At 56.2% G+C, this 12,068-nt stretch overlaps 1 long non-coding RNA gene across 1 annotated transcript; it reads right to left on the bottom strand.

The window, feature by feature from the left end:
* Positions 1-3,176: 3,176 nt before the first annotated feature.
* LOC135362384 (uncharacterized) lies at positions 3,177-11,604 on the bottom strand. Its single transcript, XR_010407004.1, has 3 exons — positions 11,061-11,604; positions 3,698-3,782; positions 3,177-3,189 (listed from the first exon to the last, which is right to left on the bottom strand). It is a non-coding gene; the product is annotated as an uncharacterized LOC135362384 (long non-coding RNA).
* Between the last annotated feature and the right edge of the window lie 464 nt (positions 11,605-12,068).

The raw sequence follows: 12,068 nt of genomic DNA, 5'->3' as shown, positions 1-12,068 counted from the left end.
CAGAGAAATAACTGTCAGAATAGGAGGCAGAAAAGGAGAGTGTGAGGTCATGGAACTCCAGAGAAGAGGGTTCCAAAAGGCAGAGTGTGCTCAGCTACATCAAATGCTGCTGAGATAAACTAGGACCTCGTAGGCTGCAGCAGGATTTACCGAAAGAATCAGTGGAGATATGGGGATAGTGGGAACAGAAGCCAGTGGATTGAGCAGGAGTTGAGGAGATGAAGATAATAAACCCAGATTTTGATTTCAACAGCCTTGGCTGAGAAGAGTAGGAGACAGAGGAAGTTGTAAAGTCAAGGTATTTTTGTTTTGTTTCTTAACTGGGTTACAATGGAAAGAGTCAGGAGAGTGGAGACGATGAAGATCCAGGGTACAAGGAATGAGCAACAGAAGGGGGTACTCGGGCAGGGGTTGAGGGAAGAGTTACCAGATCTCCTGTGGAGAGGCTAACTGGAAGAGGGACGTCTATCTCTCAGTATAATGGGGGCCAGAGGCATGGATAGACATGGATGCAGGTCAGTTTGGAGCCCAGGGCAGAGGTTAAAAAAATTACCTCCTGCTAAGTTTTCTTTTCCTTATAAAGAGAGTGTTTAGGTCAGCTGCTGGGAGTGAGTGGGGAAGCTGTGGTGTGGAAAAGCAGAGGGGTATGTGAGAGCTCTGAAATAGCTGGGGGGCGGTGCGGTTGGAGTAGACGTAGGCAGCAGGACTGCTGGGCACTGCTGGGGGCTCAGCTGAGGCTGTGGACCATGAAGTTGGACAAGTGTCAATTCATGAAGGGATTCCCATCCCCCATCTCAGCCTTATAATAAGCCAGGACTGGAGAAGTCAGGCAGTTACCACGTTCTAGGGGTGGGGTGGGAGGCTACGGGGCCAGGTGGTGAATGGTGAGCAGTTCAAGCAAGAGGCCATAGCATCCAGATTGGAGGGGAACAAGAGCTGATTCGGGGTGAGGGGAAAAAGTAAGAGGCAGGAGCCTGAAGGTCTCTATGAACAGATATGGTGGAGGCAAGGGAGACAGAGCACATAGGAGGTATATGGAGATTAAAACTTGAGAGGCGGAATGGTTTCAAATGATAACCAGATCATGGAAATGGGTTGCTGAAACAGAGGTGACAGTCAGTGAGTTGAAGACAAGTAACTCAGAAGCCAGGGTTTGGAGGAGCTGTCTTCGTAGACATGGAAGCTCCTGGGATGATGGTAGAACCTAGGACAAAAACACTGTGACAAAATTCTTTTGCTGTCTGGGTCCCTACATAGCTGGATCATCTAACTTTGCCCTTAATTACGACTATTGCCAGCCTGCAGAGATATAGCCTTATAACTCAGCCTTCATCCCTGAGGCTGCCTGGCTCCTCACCTCCCTTGTCCTTCTAATTATAGCCTCGTGTGCCCTTACAGGACTGACCACAGGTGAAATATCATGCTTGCTGGCACCATCTTGAATTACATAGTTTTTTTTTTTTTTTTTAAAGATTTATTTATTTATTTGAGAGAGAGAATGAGAGAGAGCACATGAGAAGGGGGAGGGTCAGAGGGAGAAGCAGACTCCCTGCCGAGCAGGGAGCCCGATGCGGGATTCGATCCAGGGACTCCAGGATCATGACCTGAGCCGAAGGCAGTCGCTTAACCAACTGAACCACCCTGGCGCCTGAATTACATAGTTTTTAAGAGATATTGGCAGAGCCTTTAAACATGGAAGAGCCGGAGTGGTGTTGAGAGCCTGGCGTAAGGGGCACCAAATCCCAGAAACCCAGGATGGCCAGGAGTGCTTGCGAGCTAGCCATCAGCCCGATACACAGTCACAGTATGCTCAGAGCCTCTGTGCACAAGAAGCAAGGTCATAACCAAAAGACCACGCACTCCCAATAAGCCCCTTGACTCCCATCCAGCGAGGCTGGCTCCCTGGCCTGCAGTGAAGAGAAAGAGCCTTGAGTAGGGGGCCTGGGTTCTAGTCCTGACTCTGCCATGAACTTGCAGTGTGACCCTGCCCTGAGGCCTCGGTTTGCCTGTTACACAAGGGCAGAGGGATCCCAAAGACTCTTGCAGCCTAGATGGTCTACGGGTGTGGGTGGAGGAAGGATATGCTCATCAGCTCACGGGGCTCAGAATGCACGGGCTGCAGAAGTCTTCAAGCTTCATGAGAGTCTTTTGCAGAGTCATCCCTCTGGGGTTCACTCCCTGCACCCCTCCTCCTCCTCCTTCCTGAGATCCTCTGAAGTAAGCTCAAGTGGTACCCCCATGCCTCCCATCTTTCTCTTCATGAGATTTTCTTTAGGCTAAAAAGTCAACCTGGTTTGAGGCTGTGTTGAAAAGGAGAACACAGGAGGCCCCAGCCACACAGCCATACCAGAGACCCATGGCTCCCCACAGAGCTTCCCTTTTAGGGCACATTCATCCCAACCCCCATCAGAGACTCAGGACCAACAACCACGAGAGCTCCAGATGCCCCTGTATGTCTCTGGCCTGGTCCTTGGGAGGCAGGCAGATTCCTCAGATACCAGGGACCCTCAGTACCCCATGTTGCAGCTGGTGAGGGGATCCCAACATGTGGCCTCATCTGTACCCAGGACTGAGCCCCCTCCTTCACAAGGTGTTTCTGCCTATCCTTTGGGCCAATGATACATCCTAGGGCCCTTGACATCAGTGAAGAACAAATGAGGTCCTGTCAGGAGTCTTGGGAAAGACCCACTTTGTGACTGTAGAAGATAGGCCTGGGTTATCAGCCTGGTGCAGGTAGCATGGGGGGTCCGGGCGTGTGGACAGTGGGAAGGAATTCCCTCAGTGATGCCGGGCCACAGCTTGAGGACACCTTCTCTCTGGGGAAGGCCTGGCCAAGATTCCCCCAGGATAGGCTGGGGAGCAGAGCCCGGGACCCTGGGGACTCTGGGCAGCACCACCTGGCTGGAGCAGGGCAGAAGGACCACAGAAGGATCTAAGAGGAACAAACCAAGGTCACAAGAGCCATAGTGAGTACAGCCTTTGCCTGGGGTCACCCCTCCCCTGGGCCCCATTTCACACACACCCCCAGCACGCATGGGCTCCATGGCCACCGAGCTGCCCATGTCCTCCCCTCCACCTCCCTGCAGTCTCCTGTGAATGGCCCTCTCCCAGTCAGTGCTCCCTCCTCCCCTGCCAGCTCACCGAGCGATCTCCCTTCCTTCCTTCCAGTACTTCCTCCTGGTTGTTCTCCTGAGGGGGAAAAGAAGGGGTGACTCCATGCCCTTGTTGCCTCACTTCTTCATTCCTGCCCCTTGCCTGGCCAGACCATGGTCACTCAAGGCCTCTCTTGGGCCCTTGGTCTTGGCCACTTCAGCTGGGAATCCAATGGGATCAGGGTGGACGGGCTCTGGGACAGCAAGCAGGCAGCCCAGAATGAGGACAGTAACGAGCAGAGCCGGGGACGAAGCAGGGGGGTCAGGTGGAGACTGGGGAGAGAAGCCCACCAGAAGAGACAGAGGGCAGGAGTACGGAGCTGCCAAGGGCAGAGGCCTCGCTCCCACGCTGGACGAAACCCCTCCGATCTGGGGCAGGTGGAGGAGCAGAGCCTCCCTGTTCACCTGTCTAGAGCCTGAGGCTGTGGGAGGACTGTGGGATCCCATGTGGTGACAGGCTAGTGGTGGGGTCGAGCAGGGTGGGGGGGTGGGGAGGACCCAAGGGTGGGATCCTTGGGCTAAAGGCAGGGGTGCCGAATGCTTACCGATCTCCTCGGTGGCCCCGTTTCAGGGGCCCAGGCTTCCTGTGTTGCTTCGATTGCTGAGATCCCATGGGCCGGATAGTGCCTCCTGGGAACAAAACCCCTGTCTTGGCAAAAGGGTGCAAACCCAGGAAGAAGGCAGAGGGTCCTGTCCTCCATGGCAGCCAAAGGCTGGGGGGAGTCCGGAGGCTGGTGCTGCTTCAGGCTGCACACAAAGACCGGGATCCTGTTGCAGTTCCTTACACTACTCAGCTCCCAACTGAAGCTGCCACAAGCCACCTGGGTGTCTCCCTCCATCACCGAGGCAACAGTCACACTAACAACCACCATCAGGATTCACTGGGAAACAGAAACCCTCTCTGCTGGTCACAGTCCCCCTCCCAAGCCCTTCAGGACCAGCCCGAATCTCCAAGGCTTCAGTGGCCATGCCACTCAGGGACACCCAGCTGCTCGTTTCCATGGCAACACCGAGACCCTGTATGCCTGCATCTGCGGTTACTATAGCAACCCAGGCAGAGCCAGGTGCACTGAGGACAAAGTCCCCATCTGGAGGAACCACAGCCAGAAAACACATTCACTGCCGCTCTCTGTGGCCTGCCCTGGGTTGGTAGCAGGTCTGTGCTTGTGCGTCTTTGAGAGACTGATGGGGGTTCTAGGATTTCCTCGCCTGTGTCCTCAGCCTCTTGTCCTCCCACTCCACCTAAAAGGCACCCGAGTGATCTTCCCCCTCACAGGGCTTCACCTCCCACAACCCTTTTAAGAGAGAGAGAGAGAGAGAGAGCACATGTGGGGGGTGGGGAGAAGAGGGAGAGAGAGAATCTGAAGCAAGCTCCACACCCAGCACAGAGCCTGATGCAGGGCTTGACCTCACAACCCTGAGATCATGACCTGAGCCGAAATCAAGAGTCAGACACTCAACCAACTGAGCCACCCAGGCGCCCCCACCTCCCACAACCCAAGAACATCCACGCCTGCATCGTGGGCCCACTCCTCTCCTAAACTCCAGAACCCTCCATCCACCTGTTCTCTGGACACATCCCCCTGAATATCCCACACAGCAGCTCACACTGAAGGATGCAGCTAGGACTTCCTGTGAGTCTTATCTTATAGATAAGATTTATCTTATCCATGCTGTCTCTGTGAGCCACACAGCAGGCCTCCAAGGCGCCAGCGTAGCTTCCTGCTATTTCCTTCCACCTTCCCTGCCCAGGCCGGCAATCATGAAACCATTTTGATGTCAGCCAGCAAGCATCTGTCCAGTCCCTTCCCTAGGTCCACATCCTCAGAAGGCCAGCCCAGGGTTGGGGCCCCACTCAGAGAGATGCTGAGCCCCGACCAGAGGTAGTAGACAAGAAGAAATGAAGGGAACAGGGGTTAGGGCCCAATGGGAAATGAGGGGGAGCTGAATGAGGTGCCAAAAGACTCAGCTATCAAGATAATATTTTAAGTCAAATTGAATGCAAAAATACCCCCATACACAAAACAACCAAATTTTAAACTATAACAGGGTTCCACGGGGGCCGGAATTAGTGTGAGGCAATGAGGCCAAATCCTGCAATCAAGGGTTGGATCCTCTATTCACATTTTGATTTTGTTCATTATGGATGTTTTTGCGTTAGTTTTGATATTCAAAGGTATTGCATTGAAATATTAGTTATGTCAATTCCTGAGCTTTTCAGCAGTCCCTTAAATTTTGTACCTGAGGTAAATAAAGGCCCCACGTGCCTCATGCTAGTCTCGGGCCCGAAGGGGAGGGCAGAGGAGTCCAAGGGCAAGAGGGCCCCTGCTGCAGGTGAAAATACATCATATGACAGGAGCCAGGAGACATGCCTCATGCTAGTCTCGGGCCCGAAGGGGAGGGCAGAGGAGTCCAGGGGCAAGAGGGCCCCTGCTGCAGGTGAAAATACATCATATGACAGGAGCCAGGAGACATGCCTTCTGCAAACTGCAGGGATTCCTCTCAGTTCTGACAGAATCGGATTCAGACTTCCCGAGACTCTGCAACATGAAGATTGCCGATGAAGAGCCCAGGTGCCCAGTGTGCACGCGGGCCCCCACATGTGGGGGTGACAGTGACTCAGAAGGGGGCTCCCATCTCCTGCCCTCCCTCAGGCTGGCTGCCTAGGGGAGGGGAGGGGAGGGGAGGGAGGAGCAGGGAACGGAGGGGCGAGGGGGCGGGCAGGGAAGGGGCAGGCAGTTCCACGAGACAGGGAGCAGGAACTGCAGATTAGCTGTAATTGCCTGAAGCTGAGAGAGGCTGTTGATAAATGTTACTAATAATCAGCCTTCAGATCTGACACCCAGCTCAGGCTGGGATTACTGTTTTGAATGGAAATCGAACCCAAACCAGTAATTACCCCAGTGAACGACGCCAGTCTTAACGGTGGAGCCTGTTCCAGGCAGAGAAATGGCACCTGCATGTCAGTGTCAGTCCATCAGGGAGAAGAGTCTGCAAGGGGTCACACCCAAGGGCACAAGTTGGCCTGGCCTCCGCTGACTCAACGGGACACGGTTTCCACCCTTCTTCCTAGGAACTACAGTGGGTGCGGGACGCTCAACGATCATCCTTAGTCTCTAGGCACGGTCCAGACCTCACACCTCACCCACACCGTCCGTCCGCCCTGGCGCTGGGCGGAGGTCCCTTGCTGACATCATCCCTAGCTATCAGAAGGAGTTGCTTGGGGAGGGGGTGGCTGTCCTCCCCAACACAGATGCAGCCCTCCAAACCTCCATCTGGGACACTAGGACAGCCACACAGTTGGGCCCTGTTAGACTGGGAGGCTCCTGGAATGTCCCGAGTTGGGGCCAGGTGGGAGGGGCAAGGCCACCACAGATGCTAAAGTGGGTCCCAGCCCCCACCTCTGCTCCTGATGAGCATGTGCTTGCTCCCAGTGCCAGACGACACCAGGTATGCCTGGAAACGGAACCCAGAAACAAGCAGCCTGCTATGGCCCTAGCCTAGGATGCTGGCACCAACAGAACCAGGCCAGAGCAGGAAAAGGCTACTCCTATCTCCGAACCAGCTCCCCTCCCAGGGTACAGGGGCCTGGACCCCCCAGCCCCCACCCGGCTTCCCAGCAGGATAGCCAGGACACCCAGATAGGAAAAAAGCATTCACTAGCTCCGCTCCGGTTGAAACCGTCCAGGCAGGCAGAGCAGGCTCATGAGCCCACCGCACCTAGTCCTGCACCAGCAAAAGGGGTGGTGTACCGTCGTCCCCCACTTCCCAAGGCTCAGGGGAAGAAGAGGGAGGGAGAGAGCAAGCCAGTCTCTCCCCCACCCCTACCCAGCCCCGCAGAGTCAATTCTCGCCAGCACACCGGCTCCGGTGGCGGGCAGAGACAGTGGCACTCTGCCCTAGTGAACCTCACTCACCACCACACACCCTCCCTGCCGAGCCGGACCCTGGGCTCCGAAGAGGAAGACAGTCCCTGTCTCCAGGGAGCCCTGGGGAGGAGGAGGAGAAGCAGGTAATAATGACTAGGACTGCAGGTCAGGCTGATGAGCCCTTTGGACTCGCAGGTAAAAATGCCCTGAAGTACAGAGTCTGGAGGTATCGGTGAGCTGCCTCAGTGGGCAGACAGAGCTGGTCAGGCCTGGCGGGATTCAGAATGTGGGGGACCGCAGCCTCGCAGGCCGTGAGTAGACCAAGGGTACGTGTCGGGACAGGCGGAGCCCTCCCCGCAGGAGCCGGCGCCTCGAGGGTGCCACCTAGTGATGGCGCGGTGGGAGTGCAGCTCTGTCTTCAGGCCCTGGGCTTTCCCTCCGCTTTGCTCTTCCCCTGAACTCAGCTGTGTGAACAGGAACTGAAGAAAAGGGTTTAGTCTCGCTCACAAAGGCTTGAGGCTTGGCGTAGAGAAGGCACAATGGGCCCCAGGGTCTGGAAGCTCTAAGGCAGCAGGCGGGGGAAGGCTCCTGCCTCTGGAGCGCCCCGGCTGCGTCCAGAGCATTCTGGTGTCTCTGTTTATTATCTGTTCACACAGCACTGTCTCCCCACCATTCCACTGGGACCTCAGCTGTCACCTGCTCCTGGCATGGCCCACAGGGAGAGGTGACAGGAAGCCCACACCGAGAACTGGCCTGCCCAGCCTCTCAGGTGCCAGACCTGGGTGCTCACCATCAGCTAACCCACCTTGCTCCTACGGCCTAGGAAGGGGCTCGCTTTCAGCTTGGGGTCAAGCAAGGGGGCTGTAGCGGCTCAACCCTCAGCTCTCAGACAACCTACTGAATGCCTGGGAATACTTGTGGCCCTCAGTTATTCTCCTTTCTTGCCAGAGAAAGCAGTAGTGATAAGATGTGAAGTGGTGGTCCCCAAAGTCTGCGTTCCCAGGTGTGGCCAGCACTCAGCCTGGCTGAGCCAGTGGTGTGGGGCCTGCGGAGGAGGGCAGGAGGGAACCAGCCCAGGTGTAGGGTAAAAAGGAGCAGGGACTGCAGAACAGGTGAGCGGGGTGGGCAAGCATTTTCTTGGAGGGCCAGATGGTACATATTCTAGGCTTGCAGGCTGAGCTGTACTCAGCTCTGTGGCTGAGTGGGAAAACAGCCAAAGACAGTATGTAAACAAGTAGGCATGCCTGTGTCCCCTTAAACTATTTACAAAAACAGGCTGCTGATCCAATCCAACCTCACTGCCCACCACGGTGGTTGTCCATGTTGGACCACCCGAGGCCACAGCCCAACACGCCAACTTGTACCAGATGCTCGATGGAGCACCAGCCCGCGTCACCAGCGCTCTCTCTTAGGGCAAGGCTGGGTGTGGTGTCACAAGGCGTAAGGCGCGGGGGCTGGAGTAGAAAAGGTCGGGGTGGTGAGGAGCATGGCCAGTCGGGACCCCCAGACCTCAGTCCTGCCCCCCCCTTTCCCAGCACGCACTCAGGGCTCCGGACACTTACCTGCAGTGGGAGGCTCTGCGCAGTCACCACTACTCCCCTTCCTTCCCCTAAGGGATCTCTGTTCGTCTAGCCGATGCCCCTCCAGCCCCTTCCCGAGCAGGAAACTCCCAAAGCCAGGCGGGGGATGGGACAGAACTGCCCCAAGGACGGGTCGCTGGACAGATGACACCCCGGGGAGCACGAGGTGGCCTGAGGCGAGAGGAGGTGTAACCCAGCACCAGGACTCAGGGGCCCTAGGAGAGGCCAGGCTGGAACCGACCCCCCTGCCCGAAAAGGCCTGGCGGGCCGGCCCCCACCCGGTCCCGGGACAGTCCACCAGAGCCGGCCCGGCCTGCCCACCCCAGCTGCCGTCCCCCGGTGGGTGGCGCCGTGGTGAGGAGATCGCCAGGGGCAGGCTCAGCGCTGAGCCCCGGGCTCTCCAGTTACACTAAAAGTGAGACCATGGAAGATGGTATCGAGGCGCGCGAAGGCAGCGTGGGCTCATCCAACATTGATGCAGCCCCGGACTGCCCCAGAGCTCCTCGTAGCAGAGGCAGGGTTCCCGCTCCCAGCTCCTCTGGGATGGGCCGGGTCCTCCGCCGCCCTCCCCTGCAGCTCATCACCCGAGGTCACACAGACATCTATCAGCTCCCACATGGAAGCGGCCCCTCCTGCGCCTTGCTTAGTCCGCTGGTTCTGCAGTCCCCCTGCTGTGCAGAAGCCGCCCAGGCGGAGGCGGAGCAGGCTCATGACCCTCATGCACCTGGTCCTGCCCCGGGGAAGGGGTGGTGTACCATCCTCCCCCACTTCCCAAGGCTCAGGGGAAGAAGAGGGAGGGAGAGAGCAAGCCAGTCTCCCCTCGCCCTGCCCCCCAGAGTCAATTCTCTCCAGCACACCTGTCTCCATTCAAATACATCTCTCTCTCACACACACACACACACACACACACGTCCACATCGCTACTCCTGATGGCACACAGGCAGCTGCCTGCAAAGGTGCACAAACTCATCCATATACACTCAGTGGTGCACACACACCCTGGCACAACGTGCCCATAGCCCAGATACACAATTACTGGTGCACACACTCAGTTCCATGAAAAACACGCTCTCAGAAGCCTTCTCCCAGAGGAGCCCAGACCGTCACTGCCTCGGCTCTCTGACACTTACTTGGTGGTGGAGAGAAGGCAATGCCACCCAGACTGTCCCACCCAGGGCAAACCAGCCTGGGGGGGGAGGGGCCGGCACCAGGACAGTGCCCTCTTGGTGCACTGGGGCGTTCCTGGCCTGGTGATTAGTGGGTCTGCAGTGCTGGAGAGGGCCCAGGAGCAAAGCCGGGGTGGGATTAAATCTTGGCTGAGGAATGTGACCTTGTAAGAAGGTAATTCTGGGTCCCTGTTACCCTGATGCAGGCTCAGCCTGATTCCAAAGGTTCTTGGGTGCCGGGCCCTCATTCGGACACTAGGTTCCAGTCGGATGGCACAGTTCTCTAGCACCATTAGATGTGCAGAAATCTGCCTCCTCTGGTGACAGCATGGGCAAGCTGTTCCCTAATGCCCACCGACTCCCCGACAGCTTGGCCTGGCACTCATCAGTACACCCACCACGTGCGCGCACACACAGACACACATACACCTGTCTAGGGTTTTCTTTGTTACTCTTCAGATTAGGGGAGACCAAAACGTTTGCCCGGAGTTTCAGAGGGGGACACTGATTTGGAACACACAGCTGAGCCAGGAGCTCTACCTGCTCGATGTCAGGACAGCCCACACTGCTCAGGATGGAGAAAAAAGGTGCGCCGCTCTCCCAAGTACATGCTGGGTCAGAATGCCCCAGGTGAGACCCAGGCTTGGCATTTATCTGTCATCAGGGCACAGGATTTTTCAGAATGAAGGGGTCAGATATCAACGGGTTCCTGTGAGTCCCCACTTAGAAAAAAACTGTCCTCCGGACTGTGCCTTTCTTTCTACCTTTGGCCACAGAAATAATGTTCCTGCCCCCAGGGTCTGCTTTTGTTTAAAAGCATCCTGTCACTCTACCTGAGAAACCATACTGCCTGATGACTTCAAACATCAGTGTGGGCAAGAAATCCTTGCCTCACCTCCATGACATGCTCCTGTCTCTACTCCCTTATCACCCTGAGCCCCAATCACACCAGCTGCATGGGACACAGATCAGCCCCCGTCACGTCCCTCCTCCACAGCTATTCCTCCCCTGACCCTGCACCACCACTGCCATTTGCCCCAGCCGGTACAGTCATTTTAGTTCCATACAGCTATAAATCCATCAGAAGAAAAGTAGCTATGTTCCAAAGCTCTGGAACAAAGCAGGACCTCCAATCACCTGTCTCGGGTGTCCACCCCAGCCTCCCCTGCCAGCAATCCAGAAGCTGGCACTGCCATGGCCAGGACCTCCAAACCCCAGCCTGCCCTGTTCTCATCCCCCACCCTGGCCTTGCCAACCACAGAACACACAGCAAGGCCACGGGTCATGTACTCACAGAACACCAGAACTCCAAGAGAGCTCAGTCAAGCAGTCCAGCCTCTTCAACTTCAGGAGAAACAGGCGCAGAGAGCCAAGTGACTTGCCTAGAGCCAGAATGGGAATTAATGGAGTAGCCAGAATGAAGTCCTGGATTCCGAGCTCCCTTCACAGTGCTCTTTCCAACATCCTTCCCTGCTTCATAAAGCCCAGGAAAAGCATCACCTCCATCTCAGAATAAGCTGCTTGTGAACTTACCTGCCACAGGGGTCAAACTGCTGCCCCCAGGCCTGGTCTGCCCCCCTCTACTGCCCAGTGCCTCCCAGCTTCTCTGCTGGTTCTGACTCACCAGCAGTAGGGACTAGAGTTAGCTGGCTCATCCCTATGGCTCCCTCTGTGAGATCTCTCAACAGCTGTGGCCTGAGTCCAAGTCCTAAGGGAAGGGTTTGTTTCAGTGTCCTGAGGTGCTTGCGAATTCTTCACTGGGGCTAAATGCCTGGCCCTCCCGAGGAAGCTGAACCTTGTCACCCAGGCCTCAGGTACTGGCTAAGGTCCCCAGCTCCCGAATTCCCATCTGACCCTGCTTTCCATCCCTAGCCTGGAGGTCCTGCCACTGTGCCCCTCTCACCCAATTGGTCCCAACTGGTACCCACCAGGTCCTCATCAGCCATGTCTCTTCAGTCCCTGGACTACCTCCCTAGGCGCCTCAGCCGCCTCCCCTTACCTGCCCACTCTCCTCACACAGCTCCACCTTGGGGCAGGGCCTGCCTCGGCCACCACACCTATCCCTGTTCTAGGAATGACCTAATTTTCAGGTTCAACTGGACAGAAAAGTCCTGATATTTGTAGAGGAGACTTGCTACGTGCCCGCTCATAATAACCACAGCCAGCACATAATAGCACTCGCCATGTGCCAGGCACTGCCCCAAGCACTCTATATTTATTAAGCTTTGCAAATATTAAGTCACTGAGTCCTCCCAACGATAGGTACTATTTCCTGTAGGTACTATTACGTCCATTTTAGTGA

This window comes from Mirounga angustirostris, unplaced genomic scaffold (genome assembly GCF_029215605.1).
Source record: "Mirounga angustirostris isolate CCGP_5_RB_7025 unplaced genomic scaffold, mMirAng1.0.hap1 SCAF_13, whole genome shotgun sequence".
In the NCBI taxonomy this organism is placed as follows: domain Eukaryota; kingdom Metazoa; phylum Chordata; class Mammalia; order Carnivora; family Phocidae; genus Mirounga; species Mirounga angustirostris.
The sequence above is the reverse complement of the archived record's forward strand: the minus strand, read 5'-3'. Positions and strand labels throughout refer to the sequence as shown.